Here is a 12,759-nt window from a genome sequence, read left to right on the forward strand (position 1 = left end):
ATATGGGGCCATTAAAGCTGTTCATTCATTATTCCTTTGCCATTTTGTTAATTTTTTTTGTTTTGATCAATTCCATTATTCATACCTAATATTATTTTTTGAGTACAGAAGTACAGTAAGGGAGGTCTGCCACAAGAAGTCAATTCTTTCCTGCCTTAGGGAAGTTTTACTGAACAGACAAAGGGCAGAATTGATCTGGAATCGTTTAAATTTAAGGACGGCTATTTTACAGGGCAGGTCCATTTTAATCTCCTGAGGTTCCAAATGCTATCATATAAATGCTAGATTTAGGAAGGATAGCAGCCTTTTGAAAATCTCACAGTATAATAATGACTTCTGTTTTAGGAAATACACATAGAGGTTGATATTTATACTTAATGCTAACTCTGGTAAGGGCAGGTACATGATGCTAACATGGGCATTGTCTTCCTATGCAGTTCTACTTAATTCTCATCTCCCTTCTGTGCACCGTCGGATTTGTCCCATTGACCTCGATTTCAAGAAGGTTCATGATTAAGCTGGTGCATTACATACATCACAGCCTAACAATAGCAATTGGGTAAAATTTAAAACTTCAACAGAAAGCAACCGTTTCTCAACAGCCAAGAGTCCAGACCTTTTGCACGAAGCAAACATAAAACAAAGGGCTAGCAGGCTAGTGATTTAGTTTTAAAAAAATCTTTATTTTGAAATAGTAAGACCTTTAACACACAGAGTGTGATGTCACTTCTGCTCTTATATCAATAACTACAGTCTAGCCATGATAGTAAGGATAGAAACAAATATTATTTTAATGTTGTTAATTACATTTTTTTAAAGAAAACTTGTACTGGAGGTCAAAATTCTACAAAACCAGGAGATCAGAATTTGGCAAAAAAATAAAAAATCTCTGATCAGCAGAGATTTTTACAAACTACATATATCTGTTTAAACCTAATCATGTGCAGAATCAATTATATCCATAAAGAACCCTTTTCTCTGTCATCTTTAAAGGTCCACAGATTTAGAACTGCTGACCTTTTCCGCAGTGTCACCAAGACCACATCTGCGTGCGTGTGTGTGTTTGTGTGTGTGTGTGTGTGTGTGAGGGTGCACACATGTTTTTCTGAATGCCCATATACACATGCCTGCATGCGTTTGGCCTTTCATCGCCGACTCCTATGAGCAAAATATATGGTCTTTACTGAAACTTGTCAAAGGGATGCCTTTTATAGCTGGTATGTTATCCGTAGACATGCTATCAGCGTTGCATTTTGAGGGCCTGAGTATATGATGATGACACATTATGTCTGGTATGCAGAAATCTACTGGTGATAGAGGTGTAGACATACAGAGAGCAGAGCAGAAGACCATACACATGTACATTATTGGAAAAGTAGTCAAGTTAGCTGGGCCACCTCACAGGAATATTTTTCTATAGACAAGAAAGGGATGGAGGGCTCACCATCATGCGTCATTCATTTAGGGAAGTCCAGTGTTGACACCAAAATCTGACCTTGGATACAAGATACACACAGTTTAATCATGGATGTGACACTAAAACTTAATAGTTCACTCAGAGTATCTGTATCTGAGCAAGGCCTTAATTCAGCTACAGGCATGAAGTAGGATCCACTTCATGCCTGAAATTATCTAATGTTCAACCCTATCAAAGCAGACTCCAAGAATAGCGCTAGAATTAAGGACTGTGGTCTGGCACATAGAGCTTGTGAGAAAATAACTTATTTATCTTAGCAGTGGCACTCTCTCACATCTTTCCACTGATGCCTTCCAAAGTGAACCGCATTTGGAACAGCTGATACCAAGGCCCACTCGTCTGGTCAATGTTGAAGAAGCACTTCTGTGCTGAATGTGTGGCTGGCATCTGACTACAAGAGGACATTGTCAGGTAATGACATCATGGTGCTCCCACTTCCATTCCAGGCATACTTTGATCTCTTAGGGCCGTCCAGGTGAAAAGTCTAAGCAGATCTGAGTGAGGAGGCTGATGCTTCATCCTACAGCACCTCTATGTTTAGCACTGCCACAAGGTAAGGTATATATTTAATTGATCACTTTTTTTTTTGTTTTTTGACATTCTGTTGTCCTCAGTTCTTCATGTTCATGTCAGTAAGTTAGGGTATTAACAATAATAGATTTATTTTTGTAAAATTTCAACTCTGATAAATTTCTTGCATATTTAGCTGTTACTTTCATCCCCCAAATTCTGAATTTTGAAATCCTCAGTTCAGATTCTCACAAAATTAGGATGTTGTCAATACAGAAGTGATTAAATAATTTGAAAGTTGTACTTGGTACTTGATCTGGGTTTTGCTTGGATTTCTACATATTTATCTTCAATTAAACTTTAATAATATTGGATACAACACACTGAACAATGAGCTTCCATCCATCCATCCATCCATCCATCCATCCATCCATCCATCCATCCATCCATCCATCCATCCATCCATCCATCCATCCATCCATCCATCCATCCATCCATCCATCCATCCATCCATCCATCCATCCAACCATCCATCCATCCATTCATTCATTCATTCATTCATTCATTACATTCATTCATTCATTCATTCATTTTCTTCCGCTTATCCGGGTTCGGGTCGCGGGGGCAGCAGCTTCAGAAGGGATGCCCAGACTTCCCTCTCCCCAGCCACTTCTTCCAGCTCCTCCGGGGGAACCCCAAGGCGTTCCCAGGCCAGCTGAGAGACATAGTCCCTCCAGCGTGTCCTGGGTCTTCCCCGAGGCCTCCTCCCAGTGGGACATGCCCGGAACACCTCACCAGGGAGGGGTCGAGGGACACGGTCGAACGCCTTCTCCAAGTCCACAAAGCACATGTAGACTGGTTGGGCGAACTCCCATGCACCCTCCAGGACCCTGCTGAGGGTGTAGAGCTGGTCCAGTGTTCCACGACCAGGACAAAAACCACACTGCTCTTCCTGAATCAGAGGTTCCACTATCTGACGGACCCTCCTCTCCAGGACCCCTGAATAGACCTTACCAGGGAGGCTTAAGAGTGTGACCCCCCTGTAATTGGATCACACCCTCCGGTCCCCCTTTTTGAACAGGGGGACCACCACCCCAGTCTGCCAATCCAGGGGAACTGCCCCCGATGTCCATGCGATATTGCAGAGTCGCGTGAGCCAACACAACCCTACAACATCCAGAGCCTTAAGGAACTCCGGGCTGATCTCATCCACCCCCGGGGCCCTGCCACCGAGGAGCTTTTTGACCACCTCGGCGACCTCGTCCCCAGAGACTGCAGAGCCCAACCCAGAGTCCCCAGGCTCAGCTTCCTCAACAGAAGGCATGTTGGTGGGATTGAGGAGGTCTTCGAAGTATTCCGCCCAGCGGCCCACAACATCCCGAGTTGAGGTCAGCAGCACACCATCCCCACTATAAACAGTGTTGGTGCTGCACTGCTTCCCCCTCCTGAGACGTCGGATGGTGGACCAGAATCGCCTCAAAGCCGTACAATAAAGCTGAACAATGAGCTTATTTGGCAATAATCATTTTAGCTTACCTCCAATGAGGAGTGTCAATAGCTTCATTTCCATTCACCATATAATTGTGGAATTGGATATTCCAAAAAATAATTTTGTTTAGTGGAAACCCACCATTTTCAGTAAAAAATATCTTGTTTTTAGATTAAAAGTTTTGGCGAAAGGATGAGGTGGTTTTTGAGTCATGTCGAAATTGGAAACACTTTTTTTACATTACATGAGTCACATGATCAATAGCCAGATGTTGCCACTGGAACAATTCGTGAACAAGAATACGACAGGAAGTAGTTGGGGGATCATGGTTTTTAATGCCTTATAGTGTGAATAAGGTCATTTAAATGTCTTTCTTATATAATGGAAATACCACAGCTGCAAATTATTATTATTTTTTTTCACATTAGCAGAGTATTGATGAAGTTTTACGCACATTTGTAATGGTAACACAACTGATGTGCTTCTTCAAGGTAATGGCCCAGACAGTATTATCTCCCATTGTTATTGAATAAAGAATGAATTAATCTAAGCATGTATACATATAAATAGAAACAAGTTTCACATTTTCAATTTAATTGCTGATATTAACTATTAACAGTTACAATAGAGTTCCTATTGATTTATTCTCACACATTCTTTGACATCTGTCCTAATTTATTTTTTGATTTGCTTTACTTGGTCTGATCAGACAAGTGTTGTCCAGCATCTGTCACTCATTCCCAAAGTTGTGGCTCACTTTAAAATCCCAGCACTGTGGCCCTTGCTGCCCTTCCACATGAATCAAAGGAGTCGACATTGCCCTGTAAAAATGCCAGTGTCAGCCATGACTCAGTTTATGAAAAGCTGGTGCAGCAGTGTTGTGACACATGGCTATGAAATGATGACACAAGAGAAAAACGACCAAAAAATGTAGGACGAAATAAATTGAAGGGTAATGGAGTCAAAAAAGTCAAAAACAATATAAAACAATAAGTGAGACACATTGACAGGGTTTTTTTTATCCAAATAACATGATGATGTCATTGAGTATGTTTTTGGTAGAAAGTAGTGACAAGTCTCCTGTTTTAGACACAGAAAATCTAAACATCTTTAAAGTATAACGCATATGTTACAGTAAGTCTCGGCATTGTTTTTGAAAGCAGGAAGGCAATAATTAATGGTTCACATAATGTTGGAATTACTCACTCAGTATTGGATTAACAGCTTTTCAGTTTAGAAAATTATTCTCTAGTGAGATGATTTTGCTGGTCATAGTTTTTGCATTGGTAATAAGTGAAACATAGCAAAACTATCACACATTTCAACATTAACCAGAGACAAAAATAACTCAATATCCCTAAAATAATTGCAGTTTTTTTAACACCAGTTGTTCTTGGTGAAAATGAACAGTGAAAATACTAAAACCTTCTATCTAAGATGACTGATCAATTCTACATCTACAAGAGTAATAATGTGCCTTTAATACTTTACAAAGAGAATAAATGTATAGTATTTAGATGTATAATGAATTTTTGAGGCTGTCCTTCCTCAGCCATCTCAGTACTGAGACGTAAAATTACATGATTTGTTGTTACCCTTCTCTGAATGTAAAGAACTTAATCTGCCTCTGACCTCGCACACAATATCTCTCCTTATCAGGAAATGAAAGAAAAATAGATTGAATTGGGCTTCCTGCAATGTGGTTAGCCTTTCATGTTTCAAGCATAATGGAATTTATTTCTAATATTACTTTGAGCTTCATGCAGTGCCTTTCGCTGTGGGTGCACCAGCCTCCCCTCTATGTGAGTGAGTGCTCAACAGACCGATAAGTGGTGTTGTGACTGAAGAAATGTTGCACGACCTGCTGCTGATGCATTGTCTGCCACCATGCTTCTCAATAAAGCAGTGGGGCTTTTCTTGCTGACTTGTGAAACACCAAAGTGGAGCTGTCCTCCAACCTAAAGCTCGTTTAAATATGAGCAAGTTTTAAAAATCACTGTTTGCTCACTGTTTGGAGAACTAGGAAGCTGACTCTTTGTAATAATCTGTCATTGTAAACTTGTAATTTATTTGAGGAAAGAATTCATCTTCTCCAGACATTGGATACAAATGTACTACATTCTTCTTAATTTTATTTGTAAAAAAAAATAAAAAATTGAAGAAGCAGGAATGCAGCCCACTGCTGCAACGTCCCAGTCCAGCAGGAGTGAATGCTGCAGGTCAGGACCTGCATGGAATCTGCTGCATTTCCGCAGATAAAGATTTTTTTAAATATAAATTGAACTTGACTACACTGTTTGATAACTAAGATCAATTTGAAATGGATGTACTTGACTTGTATGATTGGATTGAATGAACCTTTTTGAAAATATCTTATGAGAGCATTTCAGAGATTTTCAGCCTGTGTGTAAACTGATTTATTTTTAAGATCTCAATTGGGATTTCTGGTCTTCATTTTAATCCCACAGCCTGAGATTACACTGCTTAATTTTAAAACAGGGTCATTACTTCACTTTAATTACTTAGGTTACTCTAATAAATATATAGTTACAAGAAGTAACTGTGCTTGGACTAAAAGCTGAATTGAAAGGGCTTCTTTTTTTACTTTACCTCAAAATCTAAACTTAACCTAATGGCTCTGAGCATTAAACATGCATAATATAAACTTAATCAATCAATAGATCAATCAATCAAGTTTATCAGTATTGTACATTTTGTTTACTGTGTTTTGGTGCTAATCTGTTCGGTGATTTAAGAACTAACAGCAGTATTTTAAATTCTATTCTCTCAGTGGAAGGACTGTAGAACTGTCCTTCAGTCAACTCACATCACCCAGTGATGTGATAGAGCACATCACTGGGTGATGCTGGTGTTTTAGTCAGAACACCAGCAGCAGCGTTCTGGATCAGCTGCAGCTGGAGGATTGACTTTTTAGGCAGACCTGTGACTCTGAGCATTAAGCATGTATAATACCAAGATGATAAAACCATACCATACCAAATTAATGATAACACAATGATTGTGATGTTCTATAACTTGGCATTGGCATCATCAATAAAATCACCAAGATACTAACAAGCCTGAACATGGGAAGCATCTATGAAGATAAATATGTACCTTGGATTTCTGTTTATTATCTAATTTATTACACTTATGGGCTGTAAATTCAATCATTTCAGATTCTTCTCGGGGCCTCTAATTAAGTAATGGCTCAATAAATCCCTGCACTCCCAGGAGAGAGAGCCGGGACATTTACCAGAAGCCTAACAGGAAGAGATTAATACAGATCGAACACACAGCAGTGGTGACACAGAAAAGCATTCACATTTAGAAAAACTATGCACATATAAACAGACTAAGTCACTGTGGGAGGATTTAAAGAGCAATAAAAATGTCCAAAAGCCCAGCTGTTTGTGTCAAATAAGAAAATGCTGAAAGGATTTTAAGCAGTTTGCAAAATGGTTTTTGAAAATGTCACTCTTATCAAACTCTAAATGTTCCTTTCCTCTGAGAATGGTTTGAGCGTTCTCTGCCTGTCCTCCCTCTGATCTCTTAGGGCCAGACAAATCAGTTCCATTTTTTCCCTCTATGTGGAATGTAGCTCCTTAATTCCTTATTTGGATAACAGCTTGGCACTGCTACGTCAAAACGATTTGATTTACTAAATTACTTTGACCCAGAGAAATATGTGTGCATTTGACTAAAGAGGATGTATATTTTCATTTCAAACAACTAACAAGTAAAATAAATTCCCATCAGTGATAAATGTGTTCATATGTTGATACGATTATTTTAATTTGTGTTCTAATAAGGATTTGTAAAAGGATCATTGCACTTTTATTACATGTTTGTGTTGGTGGATTCTGAGATGTTGCTCTAAGAGACAGTAACTGAGTCATATGAATAATTAGATGCCTCTTTTTGCATTTGCAACATATCAACAAAACCATTTCAAACTTAAATTTTACTTCTTTTGACGTGCTCTGTAAAAAAAAAAAATTGTAACTCGTATAACATCAAGTGTCCTTGCCAAAATGAGAACAAATATCCTTACTTCACTGTGTGTGTTAATTGTCCAATTTCACCAATTATAGGGAGGATGGATCCTGCCAATATCAGTGATAAATTCAGAATAAATGAATGGCTTGCAGCAAATATTGCACCTAAAAATATATTGTTGCATTTTTTTTCATGTCGTGTAGTTTATTATTTTCTCATATTTACTTCATTATAAATTGATTTATTTTTTCCTGTAATATTTCCTCTTTTCATTTTCATTCCTGTCTTACCTTTTATACATTTCTTTTATTTTTTCTCATGTTCTCTTTTCCTACACTGAACTAAAAAATATTGAAGAAATACAAAATATGGAAAACTGAAGAAAAATAATGAAAAAGTAGTAAATAGAAAATGTATTAGATATATAACATAAGAAATAAGAAAAATATAATAATATAAGTAAAAATATAAGTGATTAATTACAAAAGAAAGCTAAATAATAAAACAATAAGTTTGAAAATAAAATTTAAAAATAAATATCAATAATGTAGACTTAATACCGTTGACAATGGTTAATAGTAATTTATGTCACACTGTATAATCAAATTCTTAAGGAAAGTTATTTAGGAAAGTATTTGGCAATATCAATTGCTTTATCAAGACATTTATCATTTTTTACATATTTTACCAAGTTTGGCAGGACTCGTTCTCAATAAATGTCTGTCTACATAAGACGTCAAACCAACTGGGTTTACAAATCTAAGAATTTCTTTGCTACTAGTTCTGTCAACTTGGCAGAAGTATATTAACTGTCTACTTAGATTCTCTCAATTTCTCAATTGAGAGAATTTTCTCTAAATCTTTTGTAAAAGATGTTAAATTATTGTGCTAAAGAGTCATAAATAAAGTGGTTAAAGCTACTTTGAACAAATAAAATATATAAGATAGATTAGGACTACAGGAAAAGCATGTCCAGGCCCTCCTCATCTGATAAATACCAGCTGCCTGGCTGAAATTGACGTTTCTCTCAACAGCTGATGGACTCCCATGGAGGTAGCCTAGTTTTACCTTTTAGAGCTGAACCAGGCTGAAACAAAGAAGCCAAAACCCAATCACCCCATACTTGTTTGACAGCTCTGCCTCCAGTCCCACTATTCTACCCACACACTGTGACTGACACAGCCTTCAGTTTTAAATCCCCTCCACAATGTTAGGGTGGAGATTTGATGGAGGAGGCAAGGTGAATTGCTCCCTCATGGCCCAGGCTGACTATCTGCCTCAGGTGGAAGAGTTGAAGTATCTCTAGGTCTTGAAATGGTATTGGTCTGTTTTAGAGAAAACTGCCAGCTCCATTCAAACACACACACGCACACACACACACACACACACACACACATACAAAGATGAGAATAAAGTATCACACCCACACATCCGATCTGTAACTTTAGATAAACACACCAACCTGAGAGCAAGTTGCAGTTTGTTGCAAAGCTGCAAGGCCACAATGCCAACCACACCACAGCTAATACGTTCTAACAATCATCAAAGGAATCCTGACAAAAAAAAACAAAACATCAGTAAGTATTAGAAAAACTCTGAAGTTTGGATTTCTTAGCTCTTTTCCGATGCTCAGATCCGTAGCTATAACTGAGCCTAATGTGCAGCTATGTGAAATAAAGAAAGTAATCCAGTTGAATAGCCATGATTGATCTCTTGCAGCTCTTATATCCACAAGTAGTTGAAGAATGAATTAACTCACATTTAATTCTCATAATTCTACATGTTACAGCTGCTGTGTTTTACAGTGCTGGGCCTGTTTAGTGGTACCACCAGTAAAGTAGCAGGATGATCACATCATGAAAGATGGAATTTCTTACTTTACTCTAAAGTAAATTTATTAAAGTGAAGTTTGATTTTTCTCAAATTTTCACTGCAATATTAAATTAACAGAATAAAAGATTCCTCTATTTGAACGTTTTTAGCATCTTTTCATATGAAACAAAATGTGCCCAATCTTATATTTGGTCACATTGCTAGACAGAAGCTGAAGCCTCTGAATGTAATTCATTTATTTAACTAGCTTTAGCCTAAAACTGAAGCTACAGACAGGTTTTGCTTCGCATCCCGTCATCTCACTGCAGTAATTCCTGCAACATGTTTACACTCTTCGGTGCCTGAGTCGCACCCCTAATGAGGTCAACACTGGATTCAGAACCTCGTACACTCTTACCCACTACATTTCTCACTCCTTGCCTTTCACTAAGCTGCACTGCAGAGAGCAAACAGAACCATAGTAGATCCATGTTGCTGATTCCACTTGACTATTGATGTCCTGTCAGCCCCAAGGGGCCACTTATAGTGAGAGGAGACCGGAGTCAGCACTTACCGAGTCTCCAGGCGCTGAGGAAAAGCACACATGTACAAACAAAAAAAGAGAATCAGGAAAACAGAAAAATGATTGTTGTTGTACAGCTGTTGTAGCTCATATTAATTTTACGGAATGTTTTTTTTTTAATTTTCACTCTTTGGGGAGCTTCAACACCTAGAATGTCAGCTAGTCTTTTTGGTGGATGTGAGAAAATGTCACTTCCTGCCGTCTACAGAGATGTATGCTGCTGCATCCCCTCAAATGACCAAGTGCAATAAAAAAAATGCTCAGATGTTTCATTTATTAACATTCCCTTCCTTTTACACTCTGAAGTGTAACAGGCACTTTGTTCCCAAACATGTTGTGAGGCAGCAGCTCACACTAGTGGGAGATCTGGGATTCTGACCTCCAAACATCATTGGTCAGCATAGCGGGGAGGGGGAGAGATACTGCAGTGGGGTTTTTTTCCTGCAGAGGACTGAGGGAACATGCTACATATCGCCACTATCCATGTGCATTTGCACTCGGATCCTCTCCACTTGTTCCGCTTCACCAGCCAGGACGACCTAATATCCTGTTTGTCTGAAAAGATCAAGCTAATAAAGATTTTAACCTGCTATTTCACGTGTTTTCTGATTTCTTATTAAATTTTGTGGTGTTTGTCTCCTAGAACTCTTATAAAAGTCAAATCACAACTTCATGCATTAGATTTAATGCTAGGGTGAAAACAGACAAATCAAAAATAAAAAATAAATAAGTAAAGCACTCATCAGAAGTACTCTTACTGCTCACCTGTGTGCAAAACTCCTCAGTGAGGATGATGATAATAATGTTTCCATTTGAGTTAATGTGCTTGCTTATATAATCTAGGTTCCCACACGTCTTTATGTAACTGGAAGGGTAAACTCACTGCTTGTGTCGAGGCATCCCAACACGCTGGAGATCCGCTCTGCAAATGAGGGAGAGGAGCTTTACCCGGTCCAGTGGGATGAAGAATGTGGCACACACGCTCCTGTTGACGAGGCTGCTGCCTCCTTCCATTTATCCATTTTGCATGAGTGCATTCAGTCGCAGGCAGGCAGGCAGGACACACCGGCTACACTAGGTGAAACGTGTGGATCAGAGTCACCTACTTGATCCACTTCCATCCAAATTGAAAGCTATTCTGTAGAGAGTCTCGCCTCGTCCTGGTTGCTGTCACCCTCCATGCTTCAGTTCTCCCCCTTCTGTCTCTGAGAGCACCCTATATTCAGCTGGACGTCTTCTGGCACACCAGCTCTCTCTGCATCATTTCCTGCTTGTGATTTATGTCTCAGTTCATTTCACTATCATTGTCTGTTCTATAGAGTTTGCATATACAACCACAGCCACAAAGATGACAGTAGAAGTTAGCCCCGTCTTTAACAGCACTTGGGTAGTTCAGTCTTTGGCACAAAGCCTTGTAATGTAAGCTGCTTTAGCATAAACCAATCAGGTGACCTAAGAGCTGTCCTAACAACAACCTGCTGATTATCAGAAGGAGGAAGGAAGGGAAAAACAGGAGGTAGGACGGTGTTAATGTAGCTTAGTGTGGTGGAAATATGGGGAAGGCATTTCTTAATTATTGTAAATCTACATGGTTTAATTTCACAACTGAAGGATTATATTACAATAAACACAAAAACGATCTTTAAAAAATCATAAAGGGGAAGTATTGTGTATTTTCCAGGCACATAGTGCCATTTCATAGCACTTGTTAACTTCAGTTTTAATAAAAATGCTGCACATATCAAATAGGACTTAAAAGAAGTTTGACTTTGTAGTTTAATGACTTCAGATTGGGCCTCTGTCTGCCTTCAGGAAGTCATCACAACATGGCTCCTCTATTAACCCTTTAACAATGTTTTCATCAGCGATGAACTAGTAGAAGCTCCTATAAGGTGTTTGCTAATTGCTGCTGGCTAGTCTGAAGGAGTTGAGGAGTCATGGTGGAGGGCAGCTTGGAGACTGCAGCTCCAAGGAGGAGCTGAGTTCTTACAGGCGGTGCTAGAGCCACGCAGGCGTTTTGCACAGCTGAATGGTTGCTACAGGAGATTATAAGAAATTTTAGACATGCATGAAAGAATCAAAGCAATTATAGGTATTTTATTTATTTATTTATTTGTTTAATTTTATGTTTTTTTGACAAGGGAATAACATTATAACAGAATATAATGCTCAAAAAAGTTAATTTTACTTAAAACTGTCCTTTTAATTCATTTAGCAGACATACGAGCTCTTAGATGTTCACACAGGGTCGGTGTCCTCCGTTCATCTGTTAGTGGATGGAAACTTTGGAGAAAGTCAATAAGATGTGCCACAGGGGAATTAGGGATAAAATGCACTCACAAAAACTGGTCTGAGCTTGTTCTTGTTAGATACACACAGAACACTATTGGATAACATGCTGAGCAAAAGTATGTCCCCTCAAAGATTTATTCTATTTTTGCCACTCAGAAGTTTTCAGAACATTTCTTCAACCTTATTTGTTCTCCCTTAGCATTAGCAACAACCACAAACGTGGGTTTTTTAAGTTGCTGTGGAGGAAGTTTCCCCATTGTTTTCTTTGTTTTTGTTTCTTTTTTATTGTTTAAAATCAGACACATTGGAGAGGGATCAACAGCCTCCTTTGGGTTACACCAAAGCATTAGAATAGAATTTAAGGGCTTGGAGTAGGCCACTCCAGAATGTCCTTTATTGGACCCATTGAGAGGAAGACTTGTTGGGCTGATTTTGATAACTGATTATGCTGCTTAATCTAACTGTCCTTCAACTTGAAATCATAAACTGATTACCAGACAGTTTCCTTCAAGTTCTTCGGTAGAGTGAAGAACTCATGGATCCATCAGAGATGGCATGTCTTCCAGGTCCTGAATCAGTAAAGCAGCCCAGATCATC

At 38.7% G+C, this 12,759-nt stretch overlaps 1 protein-coding gene across 7 annotated transcripts in view; it reads right to left on the reverse strand.

The window, feature by feature from the left end:
* Nucleotides 1-11,248, reverse strand: part of sorbs2a (sorbin and SH3 domain containing 2a) — a 72,012-nt gene extending 60,764 nt beyond the window's left edge. For 4 of the 7 annotated variants that reach the window (XM_081611810.1, XM_081611754.1, XM_081611402.1 and 1 more), the window contains exon 1: nucleotides 10,754-11,248. The gene's annotated coding sequence lies outside the window, so the exon portion shown is untranslated. Of the gene's footprint in view, nucleotides 1-9,861; nucleotides 9,876-10,635; nucleotides 10,733-10,753 lie in introns of those variants that run through there. The other 3 variants (XM_081611340.1, XM_081611315.1, XM_081611367.1) reach the window with 3 other exon arrangements.
* Between the last annotated feature and the right edge of the window lie 1,511 nt (nucleotides 11,249-12,759).

This window comes from Poecilia reticulata, chromosome 1 (genome assembly GCF_904066995.2).
Source record: "Poecilia reticulata chromosome 1, P_reticulata-male-v2, whole genome shotgun sequence".
Lineage (NCBI taxonomy): Eukaryota > Metazoa > Chordata > Actinopteri > Cyprinodontiformes > Poeciliidae > Poecilia > Poecilia reticulata.